Raw genomic sequence first — 18,751 nt, 5'->3', positions numbered from 1 at the left:
CTGTAGATTTCAATGAAATCACTTCTTATCCCACTTGAACTCTTTGCAAGCCCACTTGTTTCCAACCTCAGTGGCAAGTACAGTGGTGTAAGGTAAGGAAACCAAAGCAGTACACAGTACTCCTGATACAGTCCTTACCCAAGTCCTATACACTGTCAATAAGACATCTTTACTCTTGTACTCAAACACATTAGCATAGCAGATTGCACAACGTCATTACAGTGCCAGTGACTGGGGTTTAGTTCCTGCCGTAGTCTGTAAGCCACTTGTACATTCCCCCCGTGACTGCATGGGTTTCCTCCAGGTGCTCTGCTTTCCTCCCACAGTCCAAAGCTGCTTACAGGTTCATTGGTCACACAGGTGTAATTGGAGGGTGCAAGCTCGTTGGGTCAGAAGGCCCTGTTATCGTGTAAAAAAAAAGACCACTATACTATACATTAGAAATATAAATATTTTGTTACAAGAACACTTTTGCCCCATTGAATATTAACATTTCCCAGTGTGGTACTATTATAGAACATAGTTTATGATACAGCACAGGAACAGGCCCTTCATGTTACCATGTTATCCTAAACTAATGATCCCCAATTAAACTAATCCCTTCTGCCTGTTGTGCATTGAAGTGGGTGACCCCACATGCATTTCACCTGCCATGTTCCTGCCCACTCACTTGCCTTGTCCTCATCCTCTTGAAGTCTCCTCATCTTTACCACTATACTTACAATGCCAGCTGACTGTGTTTCAATAGCAAACGTGGAAATAAGACATCTAGTCCCCTCGGCCAAATTGCTGATACAGATTGCGAACAGATGGGAGCCGAGCAGCAATCCATACAGTACTCCTCGAACCACAGTCAACCAACCTGAGAAAAAACAACTTATTCCCAGGACGCCCTTCTTTGAAGCTTCCACCAGCTACGATGTGATCCCACTGCCAGCTGCATCTTCCCCTCCCCAACCCTTTCTACTTTCCAAAAGAACCTCTCTCTCTGTGACACCTTTGTTCACCACCCCTCCTCACCCATTCCTCCCCCTCCCCAGGCACCTTCATACGAACATAAGAAATCGGAGCAGGAGTCAGCCATCTGGCCCATCGAGCCTGCTCCGTCATTCAATAAGATCATGGCTGATGGACTCATCTCCACCTACTTGCCGTTTCTCCACAGAAGGGAATACTTTAATTAATTTAATCCCTCTTCTATGAAAAAATCTAATTGTGTCATAAATATATTTAATGAGGTAGGCTCTACTGCTTCCCAGGGCAGAGAGTTCCACAGATTCACTACTATCTGGGAAAAGCAGTTCCTCTTCATCGCTGTCCTAAGTTTACCCCCTCACCCCAGACCCTGAGGCTGTATCTCCTAGTTCATCTCTCCAGTGGAAACAATTTTCTTGCCTCTACCTTCTCTGTCCATGTCATAATTTGATAGAGGATCCTGTTTCATTCTTCCAACTTTCAGCAGGTATAGATTCAAGATTCAGGATGGTTTAAAAGTAATTTCCAGTGCACAAGTGTAAAGAGGAACAAAGCAATTGTTATAATAGATATAAATACATTAGACAGCTTACAGTATATACATAGGCTGATTGTATGTCCATAAAGTGATACTAGGTACAATGCCAGTACATAGGGTGACTGAGAAGGAAATGATAAAGTGGTGAGGTTGTGGTGGTGTAGCTTAGTGGCTGGAGGTGTGAATCAGCCTTGCTGCTTGGGGAAAGTAACTGTTTTTGTGTCAGGTGGTCCTGATGTGGCTACTATGTAACGTCCTCCCTGATGGGCATGAAACAAGCAGTCCATGAGCAGGGTGGGTGGGGTTCTTCATGATATTGCTGGCCTCCTTCCGGCACCTTTCTGTACATCTGTCCCTAACGGTGGGTCGGTTAGTGCCGGTGATTGTTGAGCAGTTCTGACTACCCGTTACCTTCCTGTCTGCCGCAGTACAGCTTCCATACCATGCGGTGATGCGGCATGTTAGGATGCTCTCCACTGTGTATCTGTAGAAGGTTGTGAGTATAGGTGAGTATAATCCAGCTCTCTTCAGCCTGTTCAGAAAGCAGAGGCATTAGCGAGCATCCTTGATTGTGTAGGATGTGCTCTGGGACCATGAGAGGTCGTACGAGATGCGCAGTCTGTCACAACCACAGACTCGGCTGCAGGCAGGCTGCATAGCAGATTTGGCAATTATGCTCGTGAAGAAGCACGTTCCAGCTGCTTACTGTTTCATTATTGCAGAATTTAACTCCTTTGTAGCGCTTGTCGAGATTTGAGCAAAGCACAGCAACGTTACGCTGCCTGTTTGCATTCGGCCTTGCCTGAGAAAGTAGACTATCAAGTCAACTGACGCAAAGGCTAGCGGTATTCATCTTATATTTAGATATTCCTTTCAGCCGTGGTGTTAACATCTAGTTTTTCATTTGAGAGTTCTAGTTCATGGCCCTGTTTAGCTTACTGTTTATTGGTTTCCTTTCCCTTAATATCCTGTTCACATTAAAGTCTGTGAACTATCAACCCACTTCAGTATCTTTCTCTCCACACGTGGGCCACATCCTTGAGACAGTCCCAGTCCCTTTACATCATCCCGATGTAATGAGGGGTGTGAGTTCTCCTGCAGTCAATAACCGTCTCATTTGTCTTGTTGGCAATGAGCAAGAGGTGATTTGCCTGACACCAGACCTCGAGCTCTTCCTCCTCCTCTCCGTTGGCCATTTCATCGCTGTTGGTGCTGAGCCCCACCACTGTGGTCTCAGGGGCGAACGTAAAGATGTGATTACTCGTTGTTTGTGCAGTCACGTACGTGCAGGGTGTACAGCACTGGGCTCAGCACGCAGCCTGTGGATGGGGGCACCCCTGTTGAGGATGACGGGGAGGGAGGAACGGTTATGCACCCAGACCATGTGGTTAGGAAGTGATGTAATTAGACCAAGGAGTAGGAGTTTGCTCACCAAGGATTCTGATGTAAGCATCCTTGTTTTCCGGGTGTGTCAGGGCCAAGTGCGTGACAGATACTCTGTAGTGGAGTGGTTCTGTCAGCAAGCATATTGGTGAGAGTCCAGTCTTTGATGTGCTATTTACCAGCCGTTCAAAGCACTTCATGAGGATGAGGTGGGGGAGTAATTACTTAGTTCTGAAGGTGTAGAGCATAGGTGTCAAACTCAAGGCCCGCGGGCCATATCCGGCCCGGCGTACAATTATATCCGGCCCTCGAGATCATTTTAGATAGATCTATTATTTTAATTATTAATGGCCCAGCGATATGAAGCCTATGATTGTAAGTTAATACCAATCATAAAAATAATGCTTGCTCAGCAGTCTTCTTCATAAGAAATGGAATTTGTGAAGTGAAATACTTTGTAGTTATAGCAGAGACTGAGACACATGGGAACAGGCTGAAAAAACGGAGGCAATGAAAGTTGCGTTCGCACGCGCCCGACTGATCCGGCCTGCATGAAGCTGCATTTTGCCCAATCCGGCCCGTGACCTAAAATGAGTTTGACACCCCTGGTGTAGAGTTGTTTAATTCAGCTGGATGAGTGAAGTGTTGAAGATGTCATGAAGAAATCCGTGAATTCTGGGCCTGGGATGCAGCCTGGCCCAATAGCCTTACAGGGGTTGTCTCTTGCAGAGTCCTTCTCATGTCTGCTGCTGCTACGGACTGTGGAAGCTCATCTGGAAGAAGGGGCAGTTTTCATGGCAGCCATTGTGTTGTATGCCTCAAAGCGAGCATTAAACATTGTTTAGAGCATCAGAGAGGGAGGTGTCACTCATAGAGTCAGAGCTATTTTTTCTTGCATGGTCAGTAATGCCTTTGATGCTCAGCCACCTATGCTGGAGATCATAATCCGACAGGAGTTCCTGAATTTTTTGTGTGTAGGCAGTCTTTGCCCTCTTGATGTCTAACATGAGGTCTCTCCTGTCTGTTCCGAGAGCTGTTCTGTCTCCAGACTTGAAGGCAGCATCCCGCTGGACTTTTAGTAGAGAATGCAACTCTCCATTCAGCCAGGGTTTCTGGATGGGCCATGATGTAGACCTTCTTGGGGTACTGATGTCATCTACGCTGGTACACGTATAGCTGGTGACAGATGAGGCAAATTCCCCGAGGTCTGTGGCTTCTCCATCCGCAGCCGCCTCCTTGAACATCTGCCAGTTAGCCTGTTCAAAAGAATCCTGAAGCATAGAGATTGCCTCATTAGGCCATACAGTGATAGTCCTTTCGTCTAGTTTCTCCATTTTCATCAGCATTCAGTATGCTGGGATTAACACTGTGCAGGTATGGTCAGAGAGGTTAAGATGAGGTTGTAGGTTGGCGTCTGCTTGTATAAACATGGTCCAGTCTGTTTGTTCCCGTAGTAGTCAGCACTAATAAAACTCTGTCCACCATGGAGCACATCTACAAGGAATGCCATTACATGAAACAGTGGCTATCATCAAGGCCCCCACCATCCAGGCCACACTCTATCCTCACTACTGTCATCAGACAGGAGGTACAGGAGCCTTGGGTTCCACACCACAGGATTCAGGAACCATTATTATTACCTTACAACCGTCAGACTCCTGAAACGGTGTGGATAACTTCACTCAACTCTGAACTGGTTCTGCAAACTGGACTCTACACCTCAAGTTCTCAGTATTATATATTAATTTTTATTTACACAGTTGGTCTTTTGCACATTGCTTGTTTAGTCAGTCTTTACTTATGTATCATTTTTCATAAATTTTATTGTATTTTATTTTCCTGCAAGAAAATGAATCTCAAAATAGTATGTGATGGCACATTGGTACTTTGATAATAAATTTACTTTGGCATTGAAGATGTAAATATTCCAAGATTATTCAAGGTTCACAATGAATTATTATTGGCAAATTTCTTGTTTAAACTCAGTATGACAGACATCACTGCTTCTTTTATCCCTGCAGAGTTACTAATGCATCATCATTCCCACATACAACCAAGATTGAAACTGTCTAGTTTAAAGAGGAGAATGGAGAGGTATCAACTGAACGAGGAGAAAAGTGATTTCAATGGAATAAAAGTTAGAGTCACCAATGGTACATTAGCAGAGTGGTCAAAATCTATAATGTATAAAGCTGTTCAACTTGTATCAGAAATCATGTCAGATTTGTCCATGTAGATTAGTGGTCCCCAACCAGTCAATCACGAACAACTGGTTGAACTTTGAGACTTTCCCAGTAGATCCCGAAAAAAAAATGAAAAATAAATACACAAATACTGTTGTAATGTGAGCATTATAAAAATAAGTAATACAAATTAGTATAATGGTAATATAGCAATACTCCCACTATGGAAAGCTGTTTGTAAAGCGAGGTTGTTTCCGGGGTTGCAGGATTTTACTTCCGTTCGGGGTTGAAGGCCCAGCAATTGTTTTTCTCAAAGCATGCTGCTCAAAGTAAGACTGCTAATCAAGCCTCATTTTGTGTCAGTCACCTTTTGGCTAAACACAAGAAGCCTTTTACAGATGGCAATTTATTCAAGCAAACAATGGCCATTATCGCACAGACTGTTTTTAATGACTTTAAAACAAAAAAGACATGCAAACCTCAATACGTAATATACCGCTTGGCCCTGCAACCGTGACGAGGAGGGTAGAGTCACTGTCAGAGGACGTGGATCGACAAGTGTTGAAGGGCTTCTCACTCTGTAAATATTTTTCACTACAGTTTAATGAATCCCTGGATGTAATGCAAACAGCTCAGCCTACTGTAATCATCAGAACAGCTTTCCAGGATTTTACAACAAAGGAGGACTTCCTCACTCTTTTTGCACTGAAAGGAGAGAATGAGAGGTGAGGATATTTACAATGAGTTTTAAAAAAATATCCGTGAAAATTACATCCCCATTCATAAACTGGTGGCAATTACCACTGATGGGGCCCCAGCGATGCACAGTGTGCGCATTGGTTTTATAGCACTGGGCTGTAATGACCCTGATTTTCCCCACTTCCTGGATTGTCACTGTGAGATTCATCAGCAGGCCTTGGCTGGGAAGGTCATGGATTTTTCTCCTGTGATGACACTGGTGGTCAAACTGATAAACTTGATCTGAGCAAAAACACTTCAGCACTGATTATTCAAGGGGTTATTGGATGAGCTCGATGCCACTTACTGAGACATAATTCTTTATTCTGATGTTCGGTGGTTGAGTCGCAGCAAAGTGCTGCAACGATTTGTTGACTTGCTGCCTGAGATAAAGACTTTTCTGTCGACAAGAAACGAGGAACTGTCAGATGATGCGTGGCTACTGGATTTAGGGTTTCTGGCAGACCTAATGGCTAAATTAAACACACTTAACAACGAGCTTGTGGGAAAAGACCGACACCTGCCCCACATGATAAGTGCAGTAAATGCATTTAAGGCCAAGCTTGGTGTTTGGATTTCAAATTTAAAGAACAGGAGGCTGACACACTTTCTCAACTTGGAGAAAACATTACAGGCCATCAAGGAAAAAAATGCTTTTCGTCCTGAGCCATACTGTGCTTACCTAGACAAACTGGCAATAGGGTTCAATTGGCGTTTTGGGGAGTTAAATGTCATGAAAGATATTAGATAACCATATAACAATTACAGCACGGAAACAGGCCATCTCAGCCCTTCTAGTCCATGCTGAACACTTACTCTCACCTAGTCCCACTGACCTGCACTCAGCCCATAATCCTCCGTTCCTTTCCTGTCCCTATACCTATCCAATTTTACTTTAAATGACAATATCAAACCTACCTCTACCACTTCTACTGGAAGCTCATTCCACACAGCTACCACTCTCTGAGTAAAGAAGTTCCCCTTCGTGTTACCCCTAAACTTTTGCCCCCTAACTCTCAACTCATGTCCTCTTGTTTGAATCTCCCCTACTCTCAATGGAAAAAGCCTATCCACGTCAACTCTATCTATCCCCCTCATAATTTTAAATACCTCTATCAAGTCCCCCCTCAACCTTCTACGCTCCAAAGAATAAAGACCTAATTTGTTCAACCTTTCCCTGTAACTTGGGTGCTGAAACCCAGGTAACATTCTAGTAAATCTTCTCTGTACTCTCTCTATTTTGTTGACATCTTTCCTATAATTCGGTGACCAGAACTGTACACAATACTCCAAATTCAGCCTTACCAATGCCTTGTACAATTTTAACATTACATCCCAACTCCTATACTCAATACTATATTGCTGCATTTATTTCAAACCCATTTCTGCCGATCGATATAAAACAGATAGCAGCCAAATTCCAGCAAGTATTTGGTGTGCCAAGTGATATCGAAATGGAAATAATTGATTTGCAAAATGACATTGAGCTTAAAGCAAGATCAAGGGACGGTGACTTTTGGGGGCTTATCAGCAGGAAGAAACCTCCTCGTCTCACCACATGTGCACTAAAAGTCAGTGCCTACTTCGGGTCAATGTATCTGTGTGAAATTGCATTTTCTCTGATGAAAATTATTAAATCTAAGTACAGGAGCAGTCTTACTGACAGACACCTCACAGACTGTCTCAGACTGGCTGTTTGTAATTACGAGCCAAATTTCAGGGAACTAGCAGAAAGTATTCAGACCCAGTCTTCACACTGAGTGCAACACTCAAATTTTTATTCATTTAATTTTCATGTTGAAATAAAATTAAATAATGAAACTTAGAATTAAATGTATGAAGTATTGTAATATTCTTAAAGAAAGACAGCTATGTCCTGTTTAATATGCTAGTTAGTGTTTTCTTGGTTGAATTAATTTGAAAATTTGACAAAAGCATTTTATGTAATTCAAGTACAATTAGCCCAAATAAAAGGCCTCAAGTTGGAAGTTCAATCTGAGCTGTTTTTTCTCTAAACAATTTAACAGGTAGATCTTGCCTTTCACTAAGGCCAAGGTAGAGGATCTTGGGCTTAAAAAGGTTGGTGACCACTAATGTAGATCAAAACAAAAACTGCAGTGATGTACCATCAATAACTCTCTGCGACGTGAGGCGAGATATCAGCTTTTATTGACTGGAAGAAGGAACAAGCAGTAGTTGACCACCTTACTACATCCTGGAGACTGAGGGCAGGGCTCAGGCCTCAATCGCCTTTATACCGGGGTCTGTGGGAGGAGCCACAGGAGCAGTCAGCAGGGGGCGTGTCCAGACAGGTATATGTAGTTCACCACATTCACCCCCCCCCCCCCTTTGTTTTAAAAGAGAGTCCCCATGGGGCGAAGTTTCTTACAAGTATATTTACAGGTTAAGCTTATCAGATGGTCGAATCTGTCGCTGCGATCTATGTAGCACCGGTGGTGATTGCACTGGTGACAGTGGTTGTGCTGGTTCCGGCCTAACCGGAGGTGTCAGCCCACTAGGCATCAGTGATCCCTCATGCGTGTGCGAGGCGCCTGGTATAGGAGTGTCATGAGGAGTCTGTGTAGGGCTCGTTGTGCGCGGTGTCACCTCAGGTACAGGGTTCATAGTTACCGTGGAGTGGTCAGGGTAAGGGTCTGCTGCTCCTGCGGGCGCCAGGTCACAGACAGAGACAGTGTCCTCCCGCCCATCAGATAAGACCATGTAAGCATACTGGGGATTCACATGTAGAAGGTGAACCTTCTCGACCAGTGGGGAGTATTTATTGCTCCTCACATGTTTCCAGAGCAGCACTGGCCCTGGGAATGTCAGCCAAGCTGGTAGGGTGGTCCCTGTGGCAGACTTCCTGGGAAAAGAGAATTGGCGCTCGTGAGGGGTGGCATTGGTGGACGTACATAACAGGGAGCAGATAGAGTGGAGTGCCTCGGGGAGGACCTCCTGCCATCAAGAGACCTGCAACCCTTTTGACTTAAGGGCTAAAAGTGTGGCCTTCCACACTGTGGCATTCTCCCTCTCTACCTGTCCATTTCCCCGGGGATTATTGCTCGTGGTTCGACTAGTAGCAATGCCCCTAGCTAGCAGGTACTGGCGCAGCTCGTCACTCATAAAGGAGGACCCCCTATCACTGTGGATACAGCCAGGATATCCGAACAGAGTGAAGAGCTGGCGCAGGGCTTTTATGACGGACGTGGCAGTGGTGTCGGGGCAGGGGATGGCAAAGGGGAACCGCGAGTACTCGTCGATAATGTTGAGAAAGTAGACATTGCGGTTGGTGGAGGGAAGGAGGCCCTTAAAGTCAACACTCAGTTGCTCAAAGGGGCAGGTGGCCTTGATAAGTTGCGCCTTTTCAGGACGGTAGAAGTGCGGTTTGCACTCAGCGCAGACTTGGCAGTCCCTGGTCATCGTCCTGATGTCCACAAGGGAGTACGGCAGATTCCGGACTTTCACGAAATGGTAAAATCGGGTGACCCCCGGGTGGCAAAGATGTGCATGGAGGGCGTGTAGCTGGTCGAGCTGTGCGCAGGCACACGCTCCCCGGGATAGGGCATCAGGGGGCTCACTGAGCCTTCCAGGCCGGTACAGGATATCATAGTCGTAGGTGGAGAGTTCTATTCTCCACCGCAAAATTTTATCATTTTTGATTTTGCCCCGCTGTTGGTTGCTGAACATGAACGCAACTGAGCGCTGGTCGGTCAGCAAGGTGAACCTTTTGCCGGCGAGATAGTGCCTCCAGTGCCTAATAGCTTCCACTATGGCCTGGGCTTCTTTCTCCACCGCAGAGTGCCGAATTTCTGGGCCTTGAAGGGTACGAGAAAAGAATGCTACTGGCCTGCCTGCCTGATTGAGGGTAGCATCCAGCGCAAAATCGGAGGCATCACTCTCCACTTGGAAGGGAATGGTCTCGTCCACCGCATGCATCGTTGCTTTGGCAATGTCCCCTTTAATGCAGCTGAAGGCCGCGCAGGCCTCGGCAGAGAGGGGAAAAGTGGTAGACTTGACCAGGGGGCGGGCCTTGTCTGCATAATGGGGGACCCATTGGGTGTAATAGGAAAAGAAGCCCAGGCACCATCTGAGGGCTTTGAGGGTGGTGGGAAGAGGGAGTTCTAACAGGGGGCGCATACGGTCGGAATCAGGGCCAACGACCCCGTTTTCCACAACATACTCAAAGATAGCAAGTCGGGTGGTTCTGAACACACGCTTGTCCCTGTTATAAGTAAGGTTCAGGGCTTCGGCCACTTGGAGAAATCGTTGGAGGTTGGTGTCGTGATCCTGCCAGTCGTGACCACAGATGGTGATGTTATCCAGATAGGGAAATGTGGCCTTCGGTCGGCACTGGTCCACCATCTGGTCCATTTCCCTCTGGAAGACAGAGACACCATTTGTGACACTGAAGGAGACGCACAGGAAGTGATAGAGCCTGCTGCCCGCCTCGAAGGCGGTGTAGGGGCGGTCCTCTGGGCGGATGGGGAGCTGGTGATAAGCGGATTTCAGATCTATTGTCGAGTACACCTTGTACTGAGCAATCTGGTTGACCATATCCGTGATGCGGGGTAGGGGGTACGCGTCAAGCTGCGTGAACCTATTGATGGTCTGGCTATAGTCCATGACCATCCTATTTTTCTACCCGGTCCGAACAGCAACCACCTGGGCCCTCCAAGGGCTCGTGCTTGGCTCAATGATCCCCTCCCCGAGCAGCCGCTGCACCTCTGACTGAATGAAAGCCCTGTCCCCCGCACTGTACCTCCTGCTTTTAGTTGCCACAGGTTTACAGTCGGGGGTCAGGTTGGCAAACAGCAGTGGGGGAGGGATCTTGCGGGTGGAGAGGCTGCAAGTGGTGTCAGTAGCTCAGCTGTTGGCATGGTGCTGGATGGGACGTGTGGTTCGGTGTGTGTGTGTGTTCAGTAGTGGGGTATATGGCGAAGTCCCACCAAACTGAGGATTCCTGACAGTGAGTGGTGGGAGGGGCCCGTCATATGCCATAGTCACACTTTCGAGATGGCTCTGGAAGTCCAGCCCCAATAGCACAGGTGCGCACAGTTGAGGCATGACCAGTAGCGCAAAGTTCTTATATTCTGTGCCCTGCACCACCAATGTCGCTACACAACCCACCCGGATGTCTGTAGAATGCGACCCAGAAGCCAAGGTGACCCTCCGACTTACCGGCCGTGTCCCGAGTCCGCAGCGTTGCACTGTGTCCGGGTCAATAAAACTCTCAGTGCTGCCCATGTCAAACAGGCAGCTAGTCCTGTGCCCCTCCACCAGGATGTCCATCATTGACCTTGCAAGCTGATGTGGGGCGCTTTGGTCGAGGGTTACGGATGCCAGAGTTGAACTGCCTTCTTGGTGCCCGGTAAGCACCAGTGGGTCGGGGGCGGGACGTGTTGGCGCCGACAAAGATGACTGCCCCCATGCCTCGCACGAGGCAGGCAGGCAAGATGGCGGCCCCCATGCCTCACACACAGCTCTGCCCGACCCCGCTCGTGGTTCAGACTTACAGACCTTGGCGAAATGGCCCTTCTTCCCACAGCTGGAACAGGTCACTTCTCGGGCCGGGCAGCGTTTTCGGGGGTACTTTTCAAGTCCGCAGAAGTAACACTGCGTGGGCTTGCGACTGGCAGCAGCCGTTGTCGGGTTCGTGGAATCGCGACTGGCAGCAGTGTTGGCGAATTCACTCACGGGAACCGGCGGTGGCGGGGTCTGAGGTGTTCACGGAACCGGCGGGGGATCGCGCGGCTGGACAGCATCAGCGTTATGCAGAGCAGCCTCCAGCGTGTCGGCCGTCTCGATCGCCGAGTGTGAGGTAAGATCGGCATTTTCCAGCAGCCGCTGGCGCACATACACTGACCTGATCCCCATAACAAAGGCATCTCGTACGAGCAGCTCTGAATGCTGCTCCGCCGTCAGAGCTTTGCCGTCGCAAGTCCGCACGAGTGTCTGTAGGGCTCAGAGAAACACGGCGCTCGACTCTCCAGCCTGCTCTCGCCACGTCGCTAAGCGATGTCTTGCGTAGACAGTGTTCACTAGCCGTAGGTACTGTCTTTTGAGGATGTCCAGTGCCCCTTGGTAGGTCGGCAGGTCTCTGATAAGTGAGTAAACTTTCGGGGTGACCCTCAAGAGCAGGATTCTGTGCATAACAGCGGGCTCAGTCGCACTAATCTCCTCCAAGTATGTTTGGAAGCATGCAAGCCAGAGTTCAAAGGCAAGGGCTGCTTCAGGGGCTTGAGGGTCCAAGTCCAATTTTTCCAGACGTAAAATACTTTCCATGTTTTAAAACTTACTGTCAATAAAATTGATGCACCATCAATAACTCTCTGAGACGTGAGGTGAGATATCGGCTTTTATTGACTGGAAGAAAGAACAAACAGTAGTTGACCACCATACTACATCCTGGAGACTGAGGGCAGGGCTCAAGCCTCAATTGCCTTTATACCGGGGTCTGTGGGAGGAGCCGCAGGAGCAGTCAACAGGGGGGCGGGTCCAGACAGGTATATGTAGTTCACTACATTCACCCCCCCTTTGTTTTAAAAGAGAGTCCCCATGGGCAAAGTTTCTTACAAGTATATTTACAGGTTAAGCCTATCAGATGGTCGAATCTGTCGCTGCGATCTATGTAGCACCGGTGGTGATTGCACCGGTGACGGTGGTTGTGCTGGTTCCGGCCTAACTGGAGGTGTCAGCCCACTAGGCATCAGTGATCCCTCATGCTTGTGCGAGGCGCCTGGTATATGCGCGTGTGAGACGCCCAGTATAGGAGTGTCGTGAGGAGTCTGTGTAGGGCTCATTGTGCGCAGTGTCACCTCAGGTACAGGGTTCATAGTTACCGGGAAGTGTTCGGGGTAGTGGTCTGCTGCTCCTGCGGGCGCCAGGTCGCAGACCATACTACATCCTGGAGACTGAGGGCAGGGCTCAGGCCTCAATCGCCTTTATACTGGGGTCTGTGGGAGGAGCCACAGGAGCAGACAGCGGTGGGGGGGCATGTCCAGACAGGTATATGTAGTTCACCACATGCAGACTTTGGAAATATGAACTAAAAACACTATGCTACACTCAGCAGGACAGGCAGCATCTGTGGAAAGAGAAACAGAATTTACGTCTCAGGTTGAAGTTGAGTGTTTGTGGCATTTTCTGTTTTTAATTATAGAAAGTACCATTCCTGTAGACCAGGCATTCCCAACCTTTTGTGTGCCCTGAACCCCTGCCATTGACCATGGGGTCTGTGGACACCAGGTTGGGAACATCTACTGTAGATATTAAAGTTATTTGGAATGATGGATCTCTTCTTGAAGATAATCCATCAAACACAGTACAAGAGGTGGTTGAGGCAAGTACAATCCCATCAGTAGAAAGACATTTGGACAAGCATATGGATAGGAAAGATTTACAGGAATATGGGCAGATGAGACCAATTCAGGAAGGTGCTTTGGACAGTGTGGATGAGTTAGGCTGAAGAGCCTGTTTCCCTGCTACATAACTCTATGACTGAGTCACAGGACAGCAGAGAATCACGGCAAACGTTTGTGAGTTCCTCAGTCCCGGGAAAAGCAGAGACAGTTAAAGGAGGTCAAGCTTAGGAGAACAGTTAACCATAAACATCCTTGTTCAAAGCTCCTGCACCCAGTAAAAAAAAATGTAATAAAAAACGCTAACAGAATTCCAACAACTAATACAAGGAGGTATAATTTTAAGGTGATGGGATAAAAGTATAGGGGGGATGTCAGAGTTAAGTTTTAACACAGGGAGTGGTAGATGTGTGGAATGCCCTCCCAGGGATGGTGAGAGAGGCAGATACATTAGGGGCATTTAACAAATTCTTAGAGAGGCACATGGATGACAGAACCATTGAGGAATATGTAAGAAGGAAGGGTTAGATTGCTCTTAGAGTAGATCAAAAGGTCAGCATAACATTGTGGGCCGAAGGGCCTGTACTATGCTGTGATGCTCTATGTTCTCTGAGTTCTTAAAGTTGGCATCAGGATACATTATGGGACAAATAGGGGGTTGGAGAATGGATCGAGATGTGACTGGAGAAAGGTAGATAATGTTTGGGAAGCAGGGCAGGCAGAAAATGATGGGGACAGTTTAGATCGATTATAGTGGGGTTCAGTACGTGACAATCATGTTCATGAAGACATCATTGCCCTATCTGCTGCCAATCCATGGTTTGATCTCTATGTGATTCCAACAATATGCCCTGAAGTGGCCCTGCAAGTCATTCAGTTGCAGCAAACTGCTTTCATAACCAAGAGCCCAAGGAAGATGCCTCGCCACTGGTAACTCAAGGGCAATCAAGGTTGGACAATAAATGAATCTGTATTAACGAACACACCACCCCCCACATTACAGAAATAGCTACATGCCATTGACTGCAGGATTTCAAGGTAGTAGATACTGCTGTCTACTCAAGGGCAATTAGGAAGAGCTAATAAATGTTAGCTATGTCACCAATGCCCACCTCTCATGAGAACATTAGAAAACAGCGTTGTTGTCAGGGTGAAGATAACACAGAAAAGTCAACCTCATTTTAACAATATCTTTTCAAGTAAAAAACAATTCTCTCACCATCATTTAAAACAGATTCCCTGTAAGATTTTATTTTTGATGATAAATCTAATGAGTTGGTCCCTGTAGACTGGCATTTCCATTAAGACCATGCATTTAACAAGTTTCTATTGTACTATTGTATCCAATTAACTAGGCTATTCAGCAGACAAAGAATTAGTTCAGATAATTAAATGTTTTAAGTATTATCAGCTGAGGAATGATTCCCAGTGCCCTGGCAGTGTAGACTGAACCCTTTGACAAGGATAGATTAGCTTGTAGCGGGATCACCACACTCTGTACATCTAATTACAGTGTTGCCCTGGACTTCAAGCTCCTATTGTTAAAAATTTGATTGTTCCATTATTCCCTCTGCTTTGGTTAAGAATATTGGTCCTAATAAATCAAAAGTAAAATACTGTTTCTTGCACCTTTGTACAGACAATAGATCAGACATTGTTCTTATAATTTGGTGTGAACAGGAATTCTAAATTACCTCATAACAGTTGGGAGGGAAAGGAGTAAGGAAGTCTTACTGTAATTGTAAAAGGCCTGATGAGAACAGACCTGGAGCACTGAGAGCAGCTTTCGTTTCTCCTTGGGCGTAAGGATACATTTACCATCGGTAGACACACTCAATATTTGAGGAACAGCTTCTTCCCCACCACCATCATAATTTCTGAACGGACAATAGACCCATGAAGACTAACTTAGTATCTTTGCTATCTCTTCTGCATTATATCTGCTGTGTGAATGTATATACACATAGATAGATAGATACACTCTCAATGGCCACTTTATTAGGTACCCCTATGTACCTGCTCATGAAACTAAATATCTAATCAGCTAGTCATGTGGCAGCAACTCAATATATTAAGATATGCAGATCTAGTTAAGAGGTTCAGTTGTTGCTCAGACCAAACATCAGAGTAGGGAAGAAATGAAACCTAAGTGACCTTTGACTGTGGAATGATTGTTGGTGACAGATGGGAAATTTGAGTATCTCAGAAACAGCTGATCCCTCGAGATGGTTATGCATGACAATCTCTAGTGCTTGCAGAGAACGGTGTGAAAAACAAAGAACATCAACTGAGCGGCAGCTCTGTGGGCGAAAGGGCCTTATTACTGAGCGAGGTCAGAGGAGAAAGGCCACGATGGTTCAAGAAGCTAACACTAACTCAAATAACCATGCGTTCCAATGGTGGTCTGCAGAAGAGCATCTCTGAATGCACAACATGCTGAGCCTTGAAGTGGATAGGCTACAGAACAAGTAGACCTTGAACATACATCAATGGCCACTTTATTGGGTGCCCTGTAAAGAAGCCACTGTCTGTATATTTCTTATTGTAATTTATAGTCAGTTTTAGACCATAAGACCATGACATATTGTAAGGGCAGAATTAGACTATTCGGCCCATCGAGTCTGCTCTGCTGTTCCATCATGGCTGATTTATTATCCTTCTCAACCTCATTCTCCTGCCTTCTTCCCATAACCTTTGACAATCTGACTAATCCAGAACTTATCAACCCCTGCTTTAAATATACCCAATCCCTTGGCCTCCACTACCAACTGTGGCAATAATTTCCACAGATTCTCTACCCTCTGGCTAAAGAAATTCCTCCTCATCTCTCTTCTAAATGGACACCCCTCTATTCTGTGGCAGTGTCCTCTGGTCCTCGACTCACCCACTATGGGAAATGTTTCCCCTCATTCTTTTTGAACTCCAGTAAGCACACACCCGGAGGCATCAACACTCCTCATACATTAACCCTTTCATTTCCAGAATCATTCTTGTGAACCCCCTCTGGGCTCTCTCCAATGCCCGCACATCTTAACTCAGATAAGGGACCCGAAGTTTCTCACAATACTCCAAGTGCAGTCTGACCAGTGCTTTATAAAGTCTCAACGTTACATCCTTGCTTTTATATTCTAGTCCTTTCAAAATGAAAGCTAACATTGCATTTGCCTTCCTCACCACGGTCTCAATTTCAAGTTAACCTTTAGCGAATCCTTCACAGGGGCTCCCAAGTCCCTTTGCTCTTCAGATTTTCAAATTTCTCCCCACTTAGAAAATAGTCTACACCTTTGTTCCTTCTATAAGCGCATGACCATTCACTTCCTACACTAACGCATCTGTCACTTCTTTGCCCATTTCATCAATTTCTCTACATCCATCTGCAGCCTCCCTGATTTCTCAATATTACCAACCTTTCCACCAATTTTGATATCATCTGCAAGCCTGGCCACAAAGCTATTAATTCTGTCAAACAAATCATTGACATATAATGTAAAAAGAAGTGGTCCCAATACCAACACTAGTCACTGGCAGCCAACCAGAAAAGGTCCTGACGAAGGGTTTCGACCCAAAACGTCGACAGCGCTTCTCCTTATAGGTGCTGCCTGGCCTGTTGCGTTCCACCAGCATTTTGTGTGTGTTGCTTGAAGGTCCCTTTTATTCCCACTCTTTACCTCCTGCCAGTCAGCCAATCTTCTATCAATACTAGAGTCTTTCCTATAATACCATGGACCCTTGTCTTGTTTGGCCGCCTCATGTGTGGCACTTTGTCAAAGGTTTCTGAAAGTCCAAGTAAACAACATCCTTTATCTATATTGTTGTTATTTCCTTGTTATTTATTTTGTATTGTACTTACTTATGCCTCAAAGTAACAATTTTACCAACATATGTCAGTGAAAATAAACCTGATTCTGATTCTACAGTCAAGAAATCCCACGCCACTGCTTCTACTTCCTGAGAAGGCTAAGGAAATTAATCATGTCCCCCTTAACCCCACCATTTTAAGGTTCAAAGTTCAAAGTAAAATTTATTATCAGAGTAAAATTCGTGTCACCACATACAGCCCTGAGATTAATCTTCCTGTGAGCTTACTCAGTAAATCTATAGAATAGTAACTGTAAACAGGATCAATGAAAGAGCAAGTGTATAGAAGACAACAAACTGTTGAAATGCAACTATAAGTACGTAGCAATAAATAACAAGAGCATGAAATAACTAGATAAAGAGTGAGATCATTGGCTGAGGGAACATTTCAATAGATGAGCACTTTTATCCTCTTTTGTTCAAGAGCCTGATGGTTGAGTGGTAGTAATCGTTCTTCAACCTTGTGGTGCAAGTTCTGAGGCTGTCGTACCTTCTACCTGAATGCAGCTGCAAGACAAGAGCACGGCCTGGGCAACGAGGAAAGATGCTGCTTTCCTATGACAGCGTTTCATGTTGGTTGGGCTTTATCTGTTATATACTGGGCCGAACACACTATATAAGACCACAAGATATAGAAGCAGAATTCGGCCATTTAAGTTTGCGTCATGGCTGCTCCTCAGCCCCACTCCCCAGCCTTCCACCTTAGCCTTTGATGCCATGTCCAATCAAGAATCTATCAAGCTCTGCCTTAATGCAGAGGGACAATTCAGAGGGACCTGAAAGCCAAGATCAGGGAGGCTAAAGACAGGTATAGGTGGAAGCTTGAGTGGAAACACCAGCAGAACAACTCCAGAGAGAGGTCTGGAGCGGGATGAGGACCATCACTGGGTTCCAGCAAACTAGCAACAGAGGAGCTGAAGGCAGTGTGGACAGGGCCAACGAACTTAATCTGTACTTCAACAGATTTGACACTGTGGCCCCAGCCCATCCCCCACATGATTCCTCTGTTGTCGGGCCCAACAAGCACTTACTCCACTCTCCCCTCCTACCCCTCCTCACAGCCCCCCACCCTGCTCTCATGACTACACCCCTCCCACACCTGGAACCACCATGGTGGGCTTCACAGCTGAACAGGTGAGAAGACAGCTGAAACGTCTCCACCCTAGCAAGGCTGCAGGCCCGGATGGTGTCAGCCCCAGGGTGCTCAAAGCCTGTGCTCCCTCCCCAGCTATTTGGAGTACTTCACCATGTCTTCAACCTGAGCCTGAGTCTCCAGAGGGTTCCTGTGCTGTGAAAGACATCCTGCCTCGTCCCTGTACTGAAGACGCCACGTCCCAGTGGTCCAATGACTACAGACCAGTGGCATTGACCTCCCACATCATGGACCCTGGACAGACTTGCTCTAGAGCAGCTCCGGCCTATGGTTAGGCCACACTTAGACCCCCTGCAGTTCGCCTACCAGCCCCAAATAGGAGTTGAGGATGCCATCATCTACCTGCTGAACCATGTCTACGCCCACCTGGACAAGCCAGCGAGCACTGTGAGGGTCATGTTTTTTGACTTCTCCAGTGCGTTCAACACCATCCGCCCTGCTCTGCTGGGTGAGAAGCTGACAGTGATGCAGGTGGATGCTTCCCTGTTGTCATGGATTATTGATTACCTGACCGGCAGACCACAGTACATGTGCTTGCAACACTGTGTGTCACACAGAGGGGTCA

This window comes from Hypanus sabinus, chromosome 30, assembly GCF_030144855.1.
Source record: "Hypanus sabinus isolate sHypSab1 chromosome 30, sHypSab1.hap1, whole genome shotgun sequence".
NCBI classification, from domain to species: domain Eukaryota; kingdom Metazoa; phylum Chordata; class Chondrichthyes; order Myliobatiformes; family Dasyatidae; genus Hypanus; species Hypanus sabinus.
Note: the sequence above shows the minus strand (reverse complement) of the source record.